General features: G+C 46.9%; 1 protein-coding gene across 4 annotated transcripts in view; it reads right to left on the reverse strand.

Moving 5' to 3' along the window:
* The window catches only part of Stat3 (signal transducer and activator of transcription 3), a 54,865-nt gene extending 47,214 nt beyond the window's left edge, over window positions 1-7,651 (reverse strand). The window contains exon 1 of one of the 4 annotated variants that reach the window (XM_006992903.4): window positions 7,212-7,651. The gene's annotated coding sequence lies outside the window, so the exon portion shown is untranslated. The remainder of the gene's footprint in view (window positions 1-7,211) is intronic. The other 3 variants (XM_006992902.3, XM_006992904.4, XM_015986451.3) reach the window with 3 other exon arrangements.
* Window positions 7,652-8,147: the final 496 nt, after the last annotated feature.

Raw genomic sequence — 8,147 nt, forward strand, 5'->3', positions numbered from 1 at the left:
AGCCCAGATGCTCAAACTCACCAAGATCCTCCTGTTTGTGCCCGCCAAGTACAAGGATTACAGGTGTGGCCCACCAGTTAGCTTTTAGAACAGCTTTAGCTCACAGCATTCCCAATCCCTCCCAGCCTGGCACATGTGCGGTGTCCACTCTACAGACACTCTGAACCACAGCTCATGTGAGAAAGGAATCTCTTGATGGCTCCACGACCCTGAGAATCTTCAATACAGTCATTAGGGCTTGAAAGTCCCACACTGAGAACACTCCCCATCAGTCTCCTGTACAGAGCCTGCCCTGATGAAGGAAGTCACACTGGATTTTTTTTTTTCCCACGTAATTAGGAATACACATTAAAGAGGCTAATGTAGGGTAATGCTGAGAGTTCTTTAGGCTAGAGTGAAACCTATTAAAACAAAATATACTACACAATGTATATTTATATGGATGTATGCTACAGAATGCTTTAATTATCTCACCCTTTTTATGCATGAGTTCATTTTGATTAATGTGAAAGAATTTGTTTTTCCTAAACACCTTGACAAAAAGAAGACCACAGCAAAACTGATTTGCCAAGGAAAGTCAGCCTTACATTAAATATTTATTGTGTCTAAACCACAAGCAGGAAAAAAAATTCAAAGGCTAACTATTTTAATGATAACTCACATTGTTTGGTTTACAGGAAAGGTAATTACACAGCTTGCATTTGGGTTTTGAGGTTTTGGGGATTGCGTGGAGGTGGGAGGGGAAGAAAAAGGAAAAGTCTAATGCATTTAAATGGGGGGGGGGGGAGAAGAGCTAGCTAAAAGCAACAAAATTAGCATTAGGTAAGATGTGGGAAAACACGCATTTTAGGAAGGTTCACCTAAGCTGGTGCTGGGTCCAGACTCTCATACCGAGAACAGGAGGTTGGGACACCACAAACTCATCAAATCAATCACCCATCGGGAAAGCAGGTGACACACGGCGGGGGCAGGGTTTTGCTTCCCTAATCCCAATCAGTTTTCAGAAATGGCGTCTACAAAAACTACCTAAACATCCCCCTAATAATTCGTACCCCTCCCCCACAATAGGGAAGCCATTATTTATGAGACGTTTTACTTTCTCTTTCAAGCGTGGCTGGCTTCTTCCTGCCCCACATGGGGCCGATGGGTTGGATGGGCTGCCGGTTCTTTCCTGTCTTCTCCAAACCCAAATTAAAGAGGTGAATGAATTTGGTTCATCCACACAGGAGCCAAGTCCTCCTTATCTGTAACACCGTTCTGAACGCTACTTAGCATTCAAAGAGAAGTTACAGTAATAGAAAAATAAAGCTTTACTTGTCCGGCGAAGGACGTCTGTGAACATCTGCACATCCATACACACACCCTCACACACGCTTGTCCACACATGTACAGATGTTAAGGGAGAAGTACCAGCTGCAGGGCACACGCAAATCAACTTCATGAGGGTCATTCATGAGGTATTTACCTGGGTGCCTCCTCCCATTTCCCTCCCGCAAACCAAGTTCTGCACTAACTGATGTGGTGGCTCCTGCCTGCAGTCCCAGCTACTCAGGAGGCTGAAGCAGGATCTTCATGGCTTTCTACAACATAAATATCAAAGAAAATGTAAAAGCTGACCCATTTTCCTTACCTAATTCAAAACGGGACTCCTCCTGTTAGCTTCTTCCTAAAACAAATTCAACCCTAATCATCCCTCTACCCTTCAACTATTCAATAGGGAGGCAGAGGCAGGCAGACCTCTGTGAGTTTGATGCCAGCTTGGTCTACAGAGCGAGTTCCAGGACAGCCACCACCAGAGCTACATACTGAAACCCTGTCTCCAAATAAGTCAATTAAAACAAAATAAATTAAAATTTTCAAATTTTGCATGGTACTGGAGACTGACTCCAAAGCTCTGTGCAGGGCAAGCATGTCCTCCACCATTGAGCTATACCTCTGGCCCTTTTTTCAAACATCTGAGACAGAAAGGCAGCACATTCCAGGCTGGTCTCAAACACTCAAGTCTTCCTGCCTCAGCCTTCAGCATTGCTGGGGTCACAGGAGTGTGTACGTGTGTGCACTCACACACCATGTTACAGATAGGGACTTTAGGGGACAGCTTATGGCTCAGTTCTCAACTTCCACCACATAGGTTCTAGGAATCAAACTCAGGTGGTCAGGCTTGGTGGCGCCTTTACCCACTGAGCCACACCACCAGCAACACTCACCCACCACCACCCATTTCTCAAGACAGTGTCTCTCTCATATAACCCAGGCTGGCCTCACACTCCCACTGTAGTCCAAGATGACCTCCAACTCTGATCTTGTCTCCACTTCCCAAGTGCTGGGATTTTATAGGACAGTGCCACTATGTCAGGTCTACACAGTCCTGGGATGGGAGCCATGGCTTTATGCATGAGAGAAGCATTCTACCAGATCAGCCACGTTCCCAGCCTGTGGCTGTACTTCTGATGGCATGAGAAACTTCAAGGGACTTATTACTGAGCGGTGATCAACTTCTAATGTGTTGACTATTACTTAAAATAAATGGAGTGTAATCATAGATCTTTGAAGATGCGAAGAGGCTTACCATCAGGACCTCTGGGTAACAGGAATTTACAGTTTGCCATGTCTACATCTTTATGTGAAAACCTCCGTCTCCTCTACCACAGTGTAAATCCCCCGTCCCTATTCATTTAGTTTTTTTCTCAGTAGGTCAAAATCTCCCAATTACTCTTTCTTTCCTTTGGTCACTAATGGTACCATGAATCATAACTTGCCCGACTTTGTAGCTAGAGAGAGACTGCAGATTTTAATAATAATAATTAATAATATTGAATATTAGGTATGTTCTAGGCACTATGCAAAACACCTTATAACAAAGTATCTCTTTTAGTCTTCACAACTACTCTGTGAGTGGGCCTAGTGGGCAGTTTGTGGACAAAGAAACTGAAACTAGAGCAGTTAAAGCAACCAGCCTAAGAACAAAGAGGGAGCCTGACCTCACAGCAGTTCTTTAAAATGCCATCCCAACTATACCTCGAAACCCTCAAGCACATTACCCAAGCACTTGACATTGTGATGGTTACCTTAGGAGAGCTTAAAATGTGAGTTTCTTCACTGATGCAATTAAAAGGTCAAAGGTCAGGCAAATTGTTCAGTGGTTAGTAAAGTCATTCATTACCATAGACAGAGCTAGCAGGAAGGAAAACCAAAGTCTGAACATCATTTTCTCCTGGGGTAGACTTGCCTTCCATATTATTCTGTTGAGCTGTTAAAATGATTTTTAATAAATAGATCCAAGATAAACAGGTAAACTAAGAAAGTGTCTGGAGAAACACACATTACACTATTAAACAGGAAAGCAAGTTTAGCTTTTTACAACAGCATATATTACTTTTATGAAAAGAATACAACTTATTTGAAGGACATTTCAAGGCAGTTACGAACAGAAGCAAACGAGTAAGAGATGCGGCTCTGTGGCCTCCTCCCTCTGTTTCCTTCTCCTAAATTAAGAGTTTCCACTTACAGCCCTGAACACACAGGGCTATCTTAAGCTCTCCCCAGCCATGCTCCTTCCACCTTGACGACAACTGTTTGCTGCTCCTGCAGTAACTGTTCATTCATCCCGCAGGCGCTCAGGTGCTCCCGTAACAAGCCCTCCTGTACCCTCTCACCCCTGAAGAGAATGAACCTCTCTTTTCTTGGACCCTTATTAAGACCTTAGATACTCAGGCGCTTGCTATGGACCAGCATGCTGTAAACATCTTAATGAATGTGCTTCGTTTTGAGACAGTCTCCCTGGACAGCTCAAGCTGACCCTGGACTCAAGATGCTCCTGCCTCAGCCTCCTAACTGCTGGGACTATAGGCATGTGCCACTAGCTCATCTCTCATCTTTTTTTATAAACAGATAAGAAAACTGAGGCTCAGATTCTGACCCGGAAGCAGCCAATCCAGGATCCAAACCTAGATTTCTTTGCCTCTGTAGCTTAGTCTTGAGCTCCAGTCCTTAGTCTACACTAAGCGCATGCCCTGACCCTGATCTCCATGGGGGCAAAAAGCAAAACAAAACAAACTATTACCCACCACTTCAGTTGCATAAAAACTGGGGTGAGATTTTGAATATTCATGCTCCTTGGATCTTGCCCAGCTTTGGCTTTTTGCTACTGTTGTTTTGATCTGGTTTGGTTCATCGGCACCGGGTTCTCTGCATAGCCCTGGCTGTCCTAGGACTCAGTTTGTAGACCCAGCTAGCCTCAAACCTGCTGCATTTCTTCTGCCTCTGAGGGAGTGGTTTTTCTTGAAACAGGGTTTCTTGAAAAGAATTTGCCACCAAATACACCTATCTGGTCATCCCAACTATCTGCACCACAGCAAGCCAAGGCTCCCAACCAGGACATTCTTTTCGCCACCAAAGACAGCAAGGCAATGTCATCCTATGGTATCTCATAGGGGCTGAGCCACAACACCTGGAATTCTTCAAGATTTGGGGTTGTCCCTCAAGTACTCTTTAGATGAGTTTTTTAAAAAGACCCTAAAGTTTGGCTAGAACTTTAAAATACAAATGACATAAAAAATGTTCTGTGGTTAGAGCACTTGCTTAGCAAGATGGGTTCCATCCCAACAGAAAGGGAGAGGAGGCAAGGGAGGGGGAGGGAAAGGCCGGAAGGGAGACACTGGTGTGATGTCTTACTCTCTTTGATGACACTGGCTGTATTAGATGATAAAGCATTCATCAAGTTGCCCCAATAGACTGCAGACTCTGCAAACCAGACATATCCTACTTTCCTAGGCAGTTTCCACAAAGAGAGTTCATATCCACCGCGTTATACGCCATCTCTCAGAAAACATCAGTAAAAGGCTGCTGGGTTGGGCATCTAGAATGGTGTTCACCACCTCTGCCCTTCTCACATTTGAACGTCAAGACATACAGAAGCCACACACACACACACACACACACACACACACACACACACACACACACACACACACACACACACAAAAGACATACAGAAGTCAAAAGAAAAGGAACTTTCTGCAGACAGAAATGGCTACTGACCACAAGGCTCTCTGGCTTAAATGACACTGAAGCCACAGCTACCCTTTGCCTAAAATTGCCTAAACATCTCCATTAGTAAATAGCTGAAGTTTGATAGTAAATTATCCTAACAAGAAAAAAAATTACTTCCCAAGTAAGACACAGAACAGGGCCAGGTGGTGGTGGCCCACACCTTTACTCCCAGCACTCTGAAGGCAGAGGCAGGCAGATCTCTGAGTTTCAGGCCAGCCTTGTCTACTGAGCGAGTTCCAGGACAGCCAGGGCTATACAGAGAAAGCCTGTCTCAAAAAAAAAAAAAAAAAGACACAGACCAGTAAGTTTGCTGGCGGTCACTAAGCATGTCCACTATGACACACTATGCCTTAGGCAAGTGTCTTGTCCTTTTGGCCTCAATTTCCTTATCTACAAAATGAGGTTAACATTCTGTGAACAAACTACCTCACAGGCCCTTTGAAGGTCCTCACGGCTGTGGATTATTTCTAAGTGGTTATTCGTCCCCAATGAACTACAGATAAAATAAAAGATTCATGAATCTGCTAATGGTTCTTTGTGGTGAGTGTGCTAACAGACGAAGAACAAGCCACTCCAACTTTTTCATTATTATTATTCCAGATTTTCTTTCCAGTGGCTCTTCCCAAAGCCCTGGGTTCGAGTCTCAGAACCCATATGTTGTCATCTACCTGTACCTCTGCTTCCAGAGGAGTCGATGTCCTCTTCTGGCCTCCTTGGGCACTGGACACACATGGTGCACAGACATCCATACAGGCAAAACACCCATACACATAAAATAAGAAATAAAATCTAAAAAAAAAAATTCTGCTAGTGTTCTGGTCTGGCACATACACTAATGAAACAAACATGTTGCCTCAAGGAATATAGACATTATTTCATATAAAAAGAAAAAAATGGCTGGCTCAAGACCTACAGTCTAGTTCCACATAGGTGGAGATGATTTATTATTTTGATAAATTCAAATCAATGCTTTACCTGCCAGCCCAACATTAACAATGCATACACGGAATAAATAAGCCCTTCAATAGAGGAAAGAGCAGGTATAGACTACAGACATTTTGAATAAGAAAAAAAAGACTAACCACTGACTGTATCAGCACACATAGCAATTGATACGACAGAGAGATGTGAACTAGGTATGAGAAAAAGTGACTTTAGTGACTGTCTGAACTTGCTAACTCACTAACTCACAGCCACACACCCCAACAGGTGAAGTTTACACAGAGCTCAGTCAAGGCCAACCAGTCTTTGTTTCCCTATCTTCTGCATTTACTCAAGAGCTTGGCTCTGAGACAGAAAACTCCCACTCTTGATTGGCTCATTCTGTCCTGTGCAATTAAGCAACACCACAATCCAGTAAACGCAATGGCTCAATTATTTATTGTCTAGTCGAGTTTACCAGGTGTTTATGAGAGAACAATGTCAAAGAGGAAAGGGTTTTGTTGCTCTTTAGAGCTGGTTTGACCAGGGATTTATTTTGAATTAAAAAAAAAAAAAAATAACCAAAGTGAGCATAGTTTAACATAGAAAGTGGTGGGTGAGAATTTAGAAAGAACACGTTTGTCAATTTCCTATAGGAAATATGATTCTTATGAAAAAATCGTACCCACAACTAGCCAGCCCAAGAGGCTGGGGGGGGGGGGCACTAGTCCCCACCTCCTAAAGGGTACAGCTGGCTACTGAAGGAGCAGAAGCAGGGCAAGGCGGAGAAAGTGTCTCAGCACCCAGCCGCCAGGCCCAGCACGGGGGCGGGAAGGAGGCTCCTTCCAACTGCCCCCACCCCAGTGATCACCGCCGGGCCGGCGTGACAGCGGCTCTGGTGGCCCGACCGTCCCTAGCCTCCGGGAGCAGGCACTGGCGGGCCGTAGTTCACTTCTGCCACCCTCAGCCTAGAATGCCCTCGCCCCACGGCTCTACCCCCGGAACTCCTCACTCTCCCTCCGCATCTCCCCCTCGAAACTTCCAGCGCCCCTTCCCTTCCCAGGCCGGCTCCTGTCATCGGCGGAGCAGTCCCTGCCGGGCGACCCTCCGTGTCTCCTCCTACCCTCCCGCCTCACTTGAGTGTCCATTCACAGCTCTAAGCGCCCCTGAAGCCGCCACCGCGGTGTCCCCAGCTGGCATGCCGTCGGGGAGGTGGCCCCACCCTGCACCCCCTTCACCTGTCTCCCGGGCTGAGGCCCGACTGGCCGGGCTGCGCTGGCTCCAGGTGCGAGCAGCTGGGCTCCCGAGGGCCGCCTGGCCTCTCCTAGCCGACGCGGTCAGGCGACACCGAGCCGGGCACCGGTTGTGCCTCAGCGATCCGGTTAGGGCTCGTTCCCTCCGTCGCGACGTCGGAACCCCAGGCTCCCCCTCCCAGTCTACACTGCAGCTCCGGAAACCGCTGAATTACAGCCCCTCCAGCCAATCCCCACCCAGCTCCCAACTGGCCAAGACACGCCTCCGTGCATAATTAAAGAACGGCCAGCTGGCTAGGCCACCCTGAGGCCTCGGAGCGAGAGCGCTACTCCCGAGGCCCCGCCCACCGACCAATGAGAAGCGACTCTAGGGGAGAAGGCGGAGTCGAGAGGCGTCTAGGCACGCCCCCTGTACAGGCTGTTCCGAGAGTTTTGTGCTCCTCCCTCCGCGATCGAGGGAAGAGCGGAGGCCCAGCTCACAAAAAAGTCCGGGGGGAGGGAGGAGACATTAGTGGAATGTCCTGCTGAAAACTCAGCTGAGTTCCTGGCAGTGCGTGACGTCAAGACACTTTAAATGCCCTGATACGGCTGGCTTCTGCCCGCTCTCCCTTTTCCCGGCCCTTGGCACCACGTGGGGGCGAGACTGTGGGCCTCTTACCACGTGGGAATCAGCCAGTTAGGCGGTCTCCGGGTATCACCCCACATATGCATTTGGGTTTCTGGGGACATCAAAAAGAACATGGGCGACTCTTGACTGCTCTGAACTTCAATTTCTGCGTGAGTCTGGACATACACCCGGAAATACGACGTGGAAATAGAGTAATTACTAGATTGCGTGGGGGAGAATAGTGGATATAACCCAGTGCTGTGTTCCATCGCTTCAAGCATGAAACTCAACAGCAAGACTTATTGGTCAGTTCA

Source organism: Peromyscus maniculatus, chromosome 8 (assembly GCF_049852395.1).
Source record: "Peromyscus maniculatus bairdii isolate BWxNUB_F1_BW_parent chromosome 8, HU_Pman_BW_mat_3.1, whole genome shotgun sequence".
Lineage (NCBI taxonomy): Eukaryota > Metazoa > Chordata > Mammalia > Rodentia > Cricetidae > Peromyscus > Peromyscus maniculatus.